The sequence below is a fragment of the Phocoena phocoena genome, chromosome 1 (assembly GCF_963924675.1).
Source record: "Phocoena phocoena chromosome 1, mPhoPho1.1, whole genome shotgun sequence".
Classification (NCBI taxonomy): Eukaryota; Metazoa; Chordata; class Mammalia; order Artiodactyla; family Phocoenidae; genus Phocoena; species Phocoena phocoena.
In genome coordinates this window covers 166,934,279-166,950,252 of record NC_089219.1, presented here as the reverse complement: position 1 = coordinate 166,950,252, position 15,974 = coordinate 166,934,279, and positions in this window count along the sequence as shown.

The window sequence follows — 15,974 nt, the reverse complement described above, 5'->3', positions numbered from 1 at the left end:
GTAACTCTATATATCACCAAATCTCACCCCATCACCCTTGCCTCTGTGACCCCCAGATCTTCCCAATGGGGCCTCTGGAACTCATGGTCCATCACTAGCAAAATCTCCTACATATTCAGCCTCTACTCCTGCTCTGACAGAAACCCAGCTTTCCCCACTGAGGACACTAATGCCCCCCTCAACCCTCTCAAGCTTTAATTCGTGACAACAAATCACAACTGGGCTCATATGTGGACATTGCCCATTTATTTTCCTACTTTCCTAAACTCAAGTAGCAGCTCTTTCCTCCCCCACATCCCTTTGAACTCTGCTTCTGGATTGAGGTAAGTGTCCTTGTTCCTCATCCGTACATTCAGTCAATAGTTCCTCTCTCCTTCCTAAAATTCTCAACTGCTCTGAAGCTCAGACCATCAGACCTGCTACTCCTTCTCATTGCTGAAGTCATCTACAGAGCTGCTCCTCGAATTTTAATGGGCATATGAATCCCCTGAAGATTCTGCTTCAGTGGATCTGAGGTGAAGGGTGAGGCCATAGATTCTGCACTTCTAATCCATTTCCAGGGTTTCAGATGCCGCTGGTCCAATAATGTCCTTGTAGCAAAGGTCTACAGGTTTCCGAACCATTCTCCCTCACTTCTTGGTAATTTTATTTTTATCTAATGCCACTCCTGTCATCACTCTTTGTTACTTTAAGGTATATATAAACAATCCTTCCAAAACCCCGACCTCTCAGTTTTTTGGTTTGTTTCTCCCTTAATTATCTTGCCTTCCACCTCACCTCACTTATCTCCTTTCTCAGGGACACCGTAAACTTTGTCTTTAGCAGTAACTACAGCTTCTTGGTGATCTTAATTTCATGCATCCTTCACTCAGTCTATCTGCTCTCTTTCACTAATTTCCACTAATTCTCTACATCTATAACATTTTCTTACCCCAGAGTCACTGCCATCCCACACCCACCTCGTAAATTTACTTCCCTCCTTAACATGCTGTTATAATCACTCTAGAATATATCAATTGCCTGGCAATGCTGTCACTTGGTAAAGCTTCAAACTTGATGAATCCAACTCTCTGCTTATTTTGTGCCACTCCGAGCACATGATTAGAGAAAAACACGTAGGCATACAGAGTGGTCTTGCTTTAATTCGTGACAACAAATCACAACTGGGCTCATATGTGGACATTGCCCATTTATTTTCCTACTTTCCTAAACTTCTATTTCATACCTTCCTCTCTCCTCTAACTTCCTTCTCCTCCCTGCTCTTCACAGTCAGCTGATAACCTTGCTTTTATTTCACTGAGGCAACTAAAGCAATCAAAATAGAATTTCTGGAAATTTCCCCTATAATATCTATTTGGCTGTCTGAATCTGTGTTCATATTCTGTACCTTTCCCCTTTGTACTGTGAGTTAATTTTCCATGAGTTCCTGGCAAAGTCCAGCTCCTCCACTTGTGCACCAGAATCCAATCCTGCTTGCCCACCCAAGGACATTGCTCCAGCAATTCATCCCTCTTTCTTCTGCATCAACCATTTTTTCCTGTCTGCTCAGTAATTCCCAGCAGTACAAATACATACTCTCCATCTTTAAAAAACAAAGCAAAACAAAAAAAACCTTCTTTGACACCCACAAGCCCTTCCCATTAACCACCCATTTTTCTGTTCTACCTTAAAGCAAAACTCTCTAAAGCATTGTCTATAGTCACCTCCAGTTCTGTTCCTCTTGTTCTGATGTTTTGGGGGTTTTGCTGTTTCATTGAAAGTATATTATACATAGGGAAGAGCACATAAGATGTAAAAGTACAGCTTAAAGAATAAATATGAAAAATATGGTACTTGACATCTCCATTTGGAAGTCCAACAGGCATCCCAGACCTATCACACCCAAAACAGAAATCTTGATTTTGGCCCCTAACTCTGCTCCATCTTCTCTACCTCAGAAAATAGCAATTCTAGGGACTCCCTTGGGGGTCCAGTGGTTGAGAATCCACCTTCCAATGCAGGGGACATAGGTTTGATCCCTGGTCAGGAAACTAAGATCCCACATGCCACGGGACAACTAAGCCCGCATGCTGCAGCTACTGAGCCCACACACTCTGGAGCCTGCACACCAAAACTAGAGAGAAGCCGGCATGCCAAAACAGAGGTCCCACGAGCCGCAACTCAGACCCAACACAGCCAAAAATAAATAAATATTAAAAAAAAGAAAATAGCAATACCAAACTTCAAGTTGCTCATGTTAAAAATCTTAGAATCATTATCTATTCCTATACTTCATTTATATTGAATACCCAATCCATTAGCAAAACTTATTGGCTTTAACATTAAAATACATCCAGAATCTAGCCAAGGCTTACCACACACCTCTAGTGATCCCTGAAAAACACAAATCAGATCATGTTACCCCGCTGCGCAAAACACTCCATGGCTTCATATCTCAGGGTAAAATCCAGAGTCCTTACACTACCTTCAATGCTAGATCAGTCCTTACACTGATCTACCCGTGATCTAGCCCCTTGTAGCCTCTCAAATCTCACCCCTCACCATCCTCCTTCTGCCCCCTCCATTTTAGCCCTGGCTTCCTTGCTGTCCTCATGCATACCAAGCAAACTCCTGCTCGTGGCTATTGCTTTTGCTTTTCTTTCTGCCCAAAGACTCTTCCCTCAAATGCCCACGTGGTCCAGTCTCTTGTTTCCTGCAGGTCTTTGTTCAAATGACTTGTTCAAATAAACCTTTCCTGGTCAGTCTTAAAATATCACCCCCACTACTCTCTAGCCCTTTACCTTGCTTTATTCTTTTTCATCACATTCAGTATCACCTGGTTATGGGAAAAAAAAAAAACTATATATATATATATATATATATATATATATATATATATATACAAAATACATATATAATACTTATATCTTTATTTATTTAATTGTAGTATCCTCCTAATAAAATATAAACTCCTTATTTGTTGACCCTTTATCCCCAGAAACTAAAACTGTGCATAGAATATATGCACTCAGTAAATATTTGTTTGATAAATAAATGTGCTAGAAACTCTCTTTCTGATTGTGCTCTTACTCACTAACCTATACCATCTGCCAGAAATGTCTTGATTTCTCTAAATCTGTACAGTGTACACAACCATACCTATCTCTTAAGCTAAACTATGTTAAATGCTTAGTGCAAAATCTAACACACACATTTGTTAATTTTCTTTCCTCCTTTCTTCCTTTCTCTTTTCTAATGGAGAAAATGACCATATGTCCTAATTTTTCTGAACAGTCTTAGTTTACTCCTGTTGTCCCAGTGTAATTATTAATAGTGCCACTTTTGCTATCCAAATGCCCTGTTTAGAATGACTAATGTTATGGCTATCTTCATACTGGTACAATTGCAACCTGAGATTTCTAGTTAAGCTCATTTAGAGAGAATGACTGTGTACTAGGATGTAATAGGTATTTTCACCAGAGCTAGCTCTTAGATGGGGTGACATGTAATATGCATTTGCCCTGCCTGCTTCACAGAGCATCTGTGAATAAAAGATGTGGAGATTTTAAAGCTAAATATATGGGGAAGGATGTTATTAATACTTTACAGAACCATATAATAGAAGAGAGGTTTTTGAGGTAAAAGATGGAAGTTGAAATCTTGCTTGTGACATTTGCTAGATTGCTGACTGGAAAGGTCATGAGACCTTTCTTGTCTGTAAACTGGGTCAATGTTATCTGGCCTACCATCTGCCACCAGTTTGTGGTACACAGCAGCTTAGATAACATGTGAATGCTTTGTGAACTCACTGCAGCTACTTGGGTCTCCAAGGAAACTTTGATATCCAGCAACAAGGAAGTCTCCTCAGACCTCACCCCAGCCCCAACTCTGAAGAAACCCAGGTGGTGGGAGAAAGAAAGAGAGGAATTGGCTTTCACATCTGATTAAACAAAGGTACAGCGGGGGGAGCCCTGGGAAAGCAATATGGCAACAGTGATTTCTCCTTGTAAATCTCTGTTCTCCAAAGCTGTCAAGCCACCCCTCAGGAGGATACAGGAAAAGTGACAGGAGAAATATGTAAACAATGTGGGATCATAGGAATTCCCTGAAGAAGCATTAGTTATAGCAAAATACACTGTCAAACCCTCCTTGAGAGTTTTATGCTTTTGCAAGCCTCTGAATTTGCATAAAAGGGCATTGGGAGATTGTGGTGGTGAGGAGGGAACAGATATGCTGGGGAGAATTGTGTGAGTGTTATATCCCCTGCCTCTCCCTCTGCTTGTGACGTTTAACTGCCTTGGAACAACTCTGAACAACTGTCCCCAGGAAAAAGCCGCCTTCATCAATTCCGGTAGTGAAAGTGTGCCAAAATGGAGTTATCTTCAGCGTATGGAGTGGTCACTCAGGAATCATGAGAGGAACATTCTTGAGGGTCGTCATCCTCTGCCCCAACTTCACTCCTTTATGCTGGTCCTAATGCCCCCCCGCTGTCCCTGCCACATACCTATACCAACATGTAAAGAAAAACCAGGAGATCCACTGACCTCTTGTAAAGCCTGCTGACTGAGAAAACCCTTTGGCTGAATATTGAGAAGAAGCTTCTACCAGGCTGAATTTCAAAGAGCAAATACCTGTCTTTGGAAAGGACTGAGGTTCCCATCACTGGAAATGTTTAAACTGAAGACCATCAACCTCTTGGTTTCTTATCATGAGGACCATTCAAGTAGCAGAGAGAGCAGTGGGATCGGGTAACCTTGAAGGCCTTTCTCCTTCCCCTTGGAGTACATGGGTTTAGGGAGGTTATCAGTGATTCTGAGAGCTGCTGTGAGTACGGCATGCACTGGATACTGTGACCTCCAAAAGGAAGAGGACAAGAGCTCTGACATCAAGAGGTCAGAATCTAATAGGCAAACCCAGGATGAGGATACATTCAGGAGGTCAGGATGGTCAGGAGGACCATCAAGTGTGAAAGAACAATGATGGGAATATTAGCCCAAATTTACAAAAAAGGAAATTAAGAGTCAGAGAGGGAAATTAATTCACCTAAGGCCATGATTAAAGGCAGGGTGAGTGTATCTTCTAAGAATTCCTGGAAGAGGAAAGGAAATTAGGTTGAAAAGATGGTATCAGACTCATAATCAACTCTTCCCTTTCCTAGAAGCCCCTTACCCATCAGTGGTGAGATGTGAGGGTGGGAGTGTCCTAGGGCAAAGGCCAAGTCTGTGATGGGGCTGGTGTGCACTTACTTAGGTGCCATAGGCCAGCAAGCCACTGTCTTCCTCTAAACCCCACCTCTGCTTGTTCAGTGCAACTAGGCTTCTGCCTTAGTCCCTCTTAGCCCAGATCCCTCAGGGATATCAGCCTGATTGACAGGGACTCTTCTAGCTTGCCTAAGCCTTCAACAAACACCCATAAAGGACTAGGCTCTACCTTACTTTCTGTACCATAGCTCTATCTTGGATCATCCTTGGTTCTGGACTGAGTATAGTAACCCCCAAAACTTCCACTGTTGCCCCCCCAATGTTGATCCTTCCCTCACTTCTTTTTTTTTTTTTTTTTTTTCTTTTGTGGTACGCGGGCCTCTCACTGTTGTGGCCTCTCCCGTTGCGGAGCACAGGCTCCGGACACACAGGCTTAGCGGCCATGGGTCACGGGCCCAGCCGCTCCACGGCATGTGGGATCTTCCCGGACCGGGGCACGAACCCGCGTCCCCTGCATCGGCAGGCGAACTCTCAACCACTGCGCCACCAGAGAAGCCCTCCCTCACTTCTTAAGGATGTTCTTCCTCTTGTTACTTAATCTGCCTCCCTACAACCCAACCTGTGGCTACTGTTTCTCTTTTTGATGTAAGTGTTCTAAATCCTCTTCCATGTGACAAAATTTAAGGCAAAGCTCATGTGTCCCATAATCTTTACCTTACCACCCACTGAGATCATCTCTAGTTCCTTTCACCTTTGTCACCTATCACCTTTGAGATATTATATCAAAATCCTAGTTGTGTTAGTAACTCTCTCCTAAACACACTTGTGTTTATCAGCATTCTTCTTAAAGTGGGGGCTTCGGAGGAAATACAGTTCCCCAAGTCTGTTGTGTCTAATAAATGGTCAGGGGGAGCCATTTCTTCCCTTGGCTTATGCCTTCCTTGTTTAGGAATATAACACAAACAAGATTTACTTTTAAGAGCTTTGCTTTGCTTTTTAACGACTTTACTAAGATATAATTCACAGACCACGCAATTCATCCATTTTAAGCGTACCCAATTTTAAAAATTGCACCAACCCAATGGTTTTGGTATATTACATTATTAAGGTTTTTAATTGTAGTAAAAGACACATAACATAAATTTGTATTTTTAACCATTTTTAGGTATTGAATTCAGTGGCATTACTTATTTTCACAATGTCATGCAACCTTCATCACTATTTCCAAAACATTTTCATCACCCCAAAGAGAAATTCTGTAGCCATCAAGCAATAACCCTCTTCTCTTCTCCTCCCAACCCTTGGTAACTTCTAATCTACTTTCTGCCTCTAGGAATTTGACTATTCTAGGTGCCTCATATGAGTAGAATCATACAATAGTTTTCCTTTTTTGTCTAGATTTTTTCATTTAGCATATTTTCAGGGTTTACCTATACTGTAGCATGTATCAGAACTTCATCCCTTTTTATGGCTGAGCACTACTCCATTATAGGTATAAACCACATTTTGTTTATCCATTCATATGTTGCTGGTCACTTGGATTGTTCCCACCTTTTGGCTTTTGTGAATAATGCTGCAATGAACATTGGCATACAAGTATCTTTCTGAGTCCCTGCTTTTAATTTCTTTGCGTATATACCTAGGAGAGGAATTGCTATATTATATGGTAACTTTATTTACTTTTTGAGGAACCACCAAATTGTTTCCATAGTGGCTGCATCATTTCCCATTCCCACCAGCAATGCATGAGGGTTCCAATTTTTCCACATTCCCACTAACACATGCTATTTTTCGTTTTTTCAATTATATTCATCCTTGTGGATGTGAAGGAGTATCTCTGTGAATGCAAAGGATTTGCTTTTGAAAATCCTGTGAAATCAAGAGCTAAGGCCATTAAACTTTTCAAAGAAACAAAGAGAAAAAATCTGACATTGAGTTAGACAAAATTTCTTAACCAGGACAGAAAAAACACAAACTATGAAAGAAAATATTGATAAAATGAGCTCTATCAATATTAAAACCTTTTGCTCTTCAAAGCAATAGTCAAAAATAAAAAAGCAACCCATAGAACTGGGAGAAAAGTTTTACAAAATACAGTTGAAAAAGGCTTGTATTCAGAATAAATAAAAAGCTGTTACAACTCTGTAATAAGAAAACAAATAACTCAGTAAAAATGTATAAATGATTTGAACAACACTTTACAAAAGAAATTATATGAATTAACCAATAAGTACATGTAAAGATGCTCAACATCACTAGTCATCAGAGAAATAAAAATTAAAACCATTTTGAGGTACCACTACACAACGTGCTGCAATAACTAAAATTAAGAAGACTAACAATACCAAGTGTTGACAAAACTATGGATCAATTGGAGCTTTCATATATTGCTGGTGGAAATGAAAAATGTTACGGCCATTTTGCAAAAAAAAAATGGCAGTATCTTAAAATATTAAACACACACTTACCAGGAATTCACTCAAGAGAAATAAAAGTGTGCTCAAAAATGTATATGCTAATGTTTATATCAGCATTATTTATAATACCCCCAAATTAGAGGCAACCTAAATATTCATTCATCAGAGAATGGATTTTTTTAAATTGTGGTATATTCATACCATAGAATACTATTTAGCAATAAAAGGGAACGAATTATGGACACAGACAACATAGAAGACACTCTAAAATATTACACTAAGTGAAAACAAAAAGACTATGTAATCTGTGATTCCATTTATATTAATTTCAAAGGAAGGCAAAACTATAGTAACAGAAACACTAGTGGTTTCTTGGGGCCAGACATGGGAAGAGGAATTAATTCTAAAGGGACCCAAAAGAACTTTTCAGAATGAGAGAAATAGTCTATGTCTTCATCGTGATGGTGTTCAAAAATTGGTATGATTCCAAAATTCATTCATCACGGGTGATTTTACTATATATAAATAATACATAATAAACATAATGACATAAAAACATAACATAAAAAAATGGGTCAAATCAACCCCAGAGGGGAAAACTGATGTTAAAGAAACTGGTAGGAGCAGACTGGCCAGGACAACCTCTAAACAGGAGACAAATTCCTCAGCCTGGGCTACATGTCCTGCTTTTTCCACCCCAGTTCTGAAAGTTAATTTAAACATAAACAACAAGAAGAAAATGTTCCAAGTTCTAAGTATGCCAAAGCAATTAATATTTTGAGTTCTGGTTTAGGGTTTAGTCCCTGCTGTGTGTGTGTGTGTGTGTGTGTGTGTGTGTGTGGTGTTTTTTGTTTGTTTGTTTTTTCTGGTATGTGGGCCTCTCACTGTTGTGGCCTCTCCCGTTGCGGAGCACAGGCTCCGGATGCGCAGGCTCAGCGGCCATGGCTCACGGGCCCAGCTGCTCCGCGGCACGTGGGATCTTCCCGGACAGGGGCATGAACCCGTGTCCCCTGCATCGGCAGGTGGACTCTCAACCACTGTGCCACCAGGGAAGCCTGTGTGTGGTGTTTTAATTCTGGCTAGCCATCTTTTCTGAATAACCTAATTGTAGTTCTGTAGGTGAGGATGGCTTTAATTCAGAATATTTGATTAAGTGCTTTTGTGTTTTATAATCAAAAGAGTTATTGATGGAAATGTTAGTTAAATATCAACCAAAGACACTACATAAAACAATAAATCACCTGGGGACATTTGCTGGTACTGAATAAACATTTGTTGGAAAGGATATTTTGAGATCTGAATCCTAGGCTCACTTCCACTGCAGGTAGTGGGAAGCAAATAAAAAGAGAATTCTCCCACTCAAGATGAGCCTATTGTCAACAATTCCAAAGGACATGAGGAAAACTGACACTGAGAAAGATAATCAATACACTTAGCAATTGAAAAATGAAACTGTGTCCAATTAAATAAAAAATAATAAATCTCAAAAAAAATCTCAAAATAACTTTAAAATAAATATATTTGGGCAGAAATGTATGAATCAAGAATGGATGGGTATGAAAAAGAACCAATTTTAAATCCTGAAATTGAAAAATATTCATTGGAATTCAATACACACTGCTATATTTAAAATAGATAACCAGCAAGGACCTACTGTATAGTACAGGGATTGATTATGCTCATTATTTGATAATGCCTAAATGGGAAAAGAATTTGAAAAAGAATAGATACATGTATATGTATACATATACATATGTATATGTATAACTGAATCACTTTGCTGTACATCTGAAAATAATGCAACATTGTTAATCAACTATACTCCAATATAAAATAGTTTTTTAAAAATATAAAAGTGTGATAGATGGCATAAGCTCTAGACTGTATATTATCGAAGACAGAATTAGTGAATTGAAATGTAAGACTGAGGAATTCACCCAGCACATCACACATAGAGATAAAAGGACAAAAACAGGTGGGATGAGGGATTGAACTTAATAAGCAGTGGTACTAGAATGAGAGTCTTTAAAATACACTTAAGATGAGTATCAGATGGAAAGGTGAGAAGTAATATTCAAAGAGATACAGGCTAAAAATTCTTGAAGAAAGATGTGGCTGTCTGACTGAAAGAACATCTCATTCCCCAAGAATTCCAAAGTGCTGGGAGGAAATAACTGGCAACCCTGAAATCTGTATCCAGTTGCAATGATTTAAGATTTAAAGAATGAAAAATGGGCAAAAGACCTGAACAGACATCTTTCCAAATAAGACATACAAATGGCCAACAGGTATATGAAAAGATGCTCACATCACTAATTATTAGAGAAATGTCAATCAAAACAACAATGAGATATCACCTCAGACCTGTCAGAATGACTACAAATAACAACTGTTGGTAAGGATGTAGAAAAAAGGGAACCCTCGTACACTGTTAATGAGAATGTGAATTGGTACAGCCCCTATGGAAAACCGTATGCAGGTTCTTCAGAAAACTAAAAATAGAATTACCATATGATCCAGCAATTCCACTCCTGGGTGTACGCCCAAAAACAACAAAAACATTAGTTCAAAAAGATACATGCACCCCAGTGTTCATAGTAGCACTATTTATAATAGCCAAGATATGAAAGAAACCCAGTGTCCATCAACAGACAAATGGAAGATATTGCAATAGAATATTATTATATATATAATATATAATGGAATATTATATATATATATATATATATACACACACAATGGAATATTACTCAGCCATTAAGAAAGAATGAAATTCTGCCATTTGCAGCAACATGAATGAACCTAGAGAATATTATGCTTAGTGAAATGTAAGAAAGAGAAGGATACATACTGCATGATATCACTTATATGTGGAATCTAAAAACTAATACAAATGAATGTACATAGCAAAACAAAAACAGACCCACAGATATAGAAAACAAACTAGTGGCTTCCAATGGCAGGGGGGAAGGACAAGTTAGGGGTAGGTTATTACGAGATACAAACGATTATGTATAAAATAGATAAGCAACAAATGTATAGTGCAGGGAATTATAGCCATTATCTTGTAATAACTTTTAATGGAGTATAATCTATAAAAGTACTGAATTACTATGCTGTACACCTGAAACTATTATAATATTGTAAGCCAACTCTGCTTCAATAAGCAAAAGAATGAAAACTAAAGGCACTGGCTTAATATTTACAAAAATATTATCCCCAATATAATGTATTGGGTACTTACCAATTAGTTAAAGCAAAAACATATGAAATGAATATGAAACAAATATATTGTAAGAATTGCTTTGTGAGGGAGAAGAATTAGAGAAGAAGGGTATCATAGACACCTTCAGTGTTGTACATAATATTTTACTTTTCAGAAAACTGAAGAAAATATAACCAAATGTTACCAAAATAGACGGATTTTTTTTCATTGCTTTGAACTTTTAATTTTTTTAAATAGAAAAATATTTTAAAGAGAAACACTGTAGATATGGAATAATCTTGGAGAAAGCAGGAAAATCCCCATACAAGTTCCTCCAGGGCAGGGCCCTTGCCTTCCTCACTTTTGCTCCCTCTGCATTTGACAAAGTGTTTATCATGCTGAAGATGCTCAATGAATGTTAAATAACTAAATAAAAGTCTACCTAAACACCTAATCTCACAGGAAAGTCACTGGGTCTAAAGACAAGCCTGTGCTTGGACCTATTTCCAACACAATCATTTACTCATCCTTCTAACAAGCGTTCTCAGTAAGTAGACAAGGTGCTGAGGTTACACAGATAAAAATGATAAGGCCCCACTCTTACTGAACCCAAACTTAATACCCCCATGGGATTTCATAGGCTGAGAATCTTAATAGAATGACAAAGAGCGTGACTCTACTGATTGGGTACTGAGGAGTCCAACTCAATAGCTACAGATGGTCATTTCCTTCCAGGAAGAGTTTTCAAGCCATTTTCCTTTTCTCTCTCAAAATTAGATTCCATTCTGATGCCCTTTCTTTTTGTAAAACTGCAAATAATAATAATACAAGCAGGAAAGGGCAGGGAAAAAGGAGCTCTCCAAATCAATAAAATGTTTCCCCTCTGAGAATCTAAATGCTTCCCCAAAATGCTGCAAGGAAACTGCAGGCAAAGGAAAAATAGATTTCATTCCTTGGACTAAAAAGTGTCACTCTGGCATCCACTGTCTTTGCAAGATAAGCTCTGCATTGGCAAGGGACGGAGCATGCCAGGAAATTGAGGACAGGAGAGTATTTTCCCAAGCTGTATTAACACTTCTCATGTTTTACAGAGATTAGAACTTTTATCACTAGCTCACACACCTAAAAAAAATTGTATTAACCTGTAGTTTTTAGGGCAGAATGGACCCAAATTGTTCTCTTTCTTGGTATGCCATGAGATGATGCGGCTAAATCCTGTCAGAGAACCCACACCTCACTAAACCAAAGCTCTCCCACGTTACAACGGGGGCACCTTCTCACGATGGGCGAGACTCTGGATGAGGATGGATTTATCGAAATTTCTGTGTTAAGGAATGGAATAAAGGGGCCACATTTGCTCTAGGATAGCAAGTCTCTGGGCAGAAGAGAAACAGGAGTCACCAAGATAATGTCAACCTAAAAGGGTAGTCCAGAAAGTTAGGAGAGGAGCACGCAGCTATGGGAGGTAAGAACAGGGTCAAGAATCCCAGTAGGCAAGACACAGAGGCAGGTGGGAGTCAGAGATGGTGCCAGTCATAAAATAAAAGGCCAGGCCAAAGTGCTGTGAAATAAGAAGGCAGTGATTTTGATGCAGTCACTTACTGAAAGTTGACCATAGGCCAGATTTCGGTTCAATGCTTTACATCCATGATCACATTTATTCCTCATAACAATCACAGGAGGCAGCCATTGTTATCCTCATATTACAGATGAGGAAAGTGTGAATCAGAGAGATCAAGTAGCCGGTGAAGAGTAGAGTCTTGATGTAAACTCAGCCCCTCTAACCCTACAACCCAGGCTCACAGCCATTCTCTTCCTCAGGCCCCCTCCTGGTGCCATCTCCTACCACCAACCTTACAGGGAGCCTCCATGCTCTCACCCATGCAGGGGATGCTCCTGGGGGCAATCAGCCTGCATTTTTAGGTTCTTCATGACCACACAAAAAGGCCTTTCAGGGCAGGGACCGTGTCTTACTGTTTTCTATGTCCCTAGCTCCTGGCCTCCTGGAGGAGGAATCCAACTGCCATTTCAAGTGCACCCACAGCACCCCTGCTGGTGGATAGACAGGTAAGGAGGGCCAAGCCATGATGCTGTCTGCTGGCCCAGGCCATGGTGAAGAGCTAGGACTGCAAGTTACTCATCTACTGCCTGACCGGACTCCTATAAATCAAAGATCCTGTTTAGCACTGAAACAAATTAAGTGGGCTTTAACTGTCCATGAAGAACGATTAGGCATCCCAGAACAGCGTCAAGGTTCAGGATCCAACTAGAAAGGGAGGCTGCCATCTGTCTCTGGGATTAGCCATTTCCCAAGCAAGAGATTTTAAAAAATCATTGTCGGTGTTCACTCAATCCACAGGAGGAGCTCTTATAAGCGTGGGTCACTGTGCCAGGTAAGGAGGAAATGCAAAGGAAAGGACATGTCTCTGCCCTCCAGAGTTCATTCTATCTGGAATGAGAAGGGCATTAACAACCCAAGGGAATTTATCCATGCCACCCAAGTTTGTGCAGCCTCTGAGTTAGTCCAGAGCAGGGAGACATGACTACAGGCTGGGGCAGTCAAGAGAGTCAGCCTAGGGAAAATGAGATTGGGTAAGGGCTTTTAAGGGTGAGCAGAATTCTGAGGAGTAGAGAAGAGGAAGGGAGAGTCTAGATACGGGAAGCCAGGTTAGCCAAGGCACACACAGAGGCACTATAAAGGAAAGTTTGGAGAAGTGTTGAGCCCAAACATGGCATCCTTGAATGTCAGTCGGAAGAATTAGGACAGAGAGATGCATGCCAACTAAGACCAAACAAGAGCCAGACAAATCCAAATGCTGCCACCATCCGTATTTCTGTAAAAGTTTCTGTCCCTGCATTGATCATATGACATTTCCAGAGAAAGCTACGTGGTTTCAAAGAACTCTTAGAGTTCTTGGTCCTCCGGGAACTAAAAACTTCACCCCTCGGAGTAAAAGGCAACCCAGTCCTTGCTTAAGGGTTTTGAGAGAGACATCAGTCACTCCGTAAAGTTCCCAGGGAAAAGATACATTTCTAGAAATTAGCTGGTGTAAGCATCTCTTTGGACAAAATGGAACAAAAAAGAAAAGGCTAAGAGAGGAGCAGGAAAAAAGAATTCTGTATCTAAGAAGAAAACATTACAAATTCAAATTGAGTGTGAAAAGATCTCCACTCCTCATAGACAAAGGAAAAAAAAAAAGTTTGACCAAAATTGTATAAAGATTGAAATAGGCCAGGGCATGGTAGGGGGTGGGGGGGTACCACAGTTGTCAAGAGATTAACATTAGAGAGTGTAGGGAAATGTATTAGCCAAACTCTACCTGTCTCCCTCTTCGCATGGCCTTCTCCATTGTGTTTGTGTCTTCTACTCTTCTGTATCTTATCAGATGGTTTGTCATTGGATTTAGGAGTCATCTAGATAATCCAGAAAGATCTCATCTCAAGATTCTTAACTGAATTACCTCTGCAGTGACACTTTTCTCAAATAAGGTCATATTCACAGGTCCCAGGGATAAGGATATGGTCATCTCTTTTTAGAGACCACCTTTCAACCCACTGCAGAAGATATTATTCAGTTCCTCCATTTTATTTTCATGGTTTAAACTAGATTGTATATACTTGACTTTGTTTCCATCAAGAGATGAGATAGACTAATGGAAAGTACACTATTTTATTGCTGGCAGGCTCCTTTAGCCAGGGCACCTCTTGAATCCCCTAAATTATATGTTGATGATGGTTACCCTTCTGGCTCTTAGAAATTTATGATACTTTGCTACACTCATGATGTCCAGCAATATCTTGGGAACAGGCTGTTAAAGCATCAGCCTAGCTCAAAAGTTTAAAACCAGGGTTTCTGGTCTAGCTTCTTGCTCCAAATTACATCTTTTCCTATGCTCTCCTGATCCATTCACCTCTTCCTCCAAATCAACCTACACCCCATAATAAACCATTAGTGCCATTATCTAAAGGGCAGAAAGTGGGCATGTTTATATTTCCTGCCAGGGTTTCTATTTCATGCTGATCTCTTCAAAAGGCAATTTTTAAGCTTTCATCATCTGCAGTGGCCTCAAAATGCCAGTTTCCAGAGGAGTGCTGGTGTAGCTTCATAATCACCCAAGAAGCCTATTAGAAATTCAGATTCTCAAATCTATTGCAGATTGTTATTCAAATGTGGAGTGGAGCCCATGCCTTTGTATTTTTAACAATCTCCCCAGGTGACTCTGATGGGTACAATGAGGTTGAAATGCTCTGGCAGTATACAGATGTTTCTGTCATTGATATGCCAGAGTTACGTAAATCCTATGAAATAAATGGGGCTAGGTCTCACAGGCTTCCAGACCCCAGGTGATTTTATCCCCTGCTACCTCTTTCACCTCAATTCCTACCACTCTCCTCTCTTGCTGGCCACATTCCAGCCACACTGGCCTCTTGTCTCCAAGCACTTCCCAGGCCCTTCATCCTTGCTGTTCCCTCTGTCTGGAACAATCCTCCCAGGCTATCTGCATGTTTTATTCCCTCACCTGATTTAGATCTCTGCTCCTATGTCACCTTATATGGGACCCCTTCTCTAACTACCCTAAACAGCAAAATGCACACACACAAATGCACACTCATCACTCCCTAATCCATTACGCTACTTTGCTCTTCAGAGCAATAATTAGTGCCTATCAGTTTATAGTTTATACCTATCAGTTTATACGTATTTACATTTTTTTGTCTGTCTTGCAAGAATGTAAAGTCCCTGAGAGCAGGGATATTGATTGTTTGTTAACTTGTTTTTCAGTGCCATTTTTGTGCTGTTCTGATGTTTAGAACAGTGCCTAGAAGGTACTGTATATCCAATTAATATTTGATGAATTAATGAATAGAAGAAAGCATCTCTATCACGGAGTCGATAAAAAGCCCAACTTCTTTAAATATCTTCAGAAATTTAGATAAGAAGCTAAAATGTCCTAGAAGCCTTCTAGCTTAAGAAAAGGGTGGGAGTGTGGGGCCTTTAGGGACTTTCCACCCCCTCACTTGTTCCCGTAAACCAATTCTTCTCCCTATCGTGCGCCACTCCTTCTCCCTATCGAAACCAATTCTTGGAGTTTTTCAGTTGACGGGGACTTGCCAGACAGCGGGTAATTTTCCAGTTGCCCGTAACAGGTATACGCCCTAACCGCCACAATG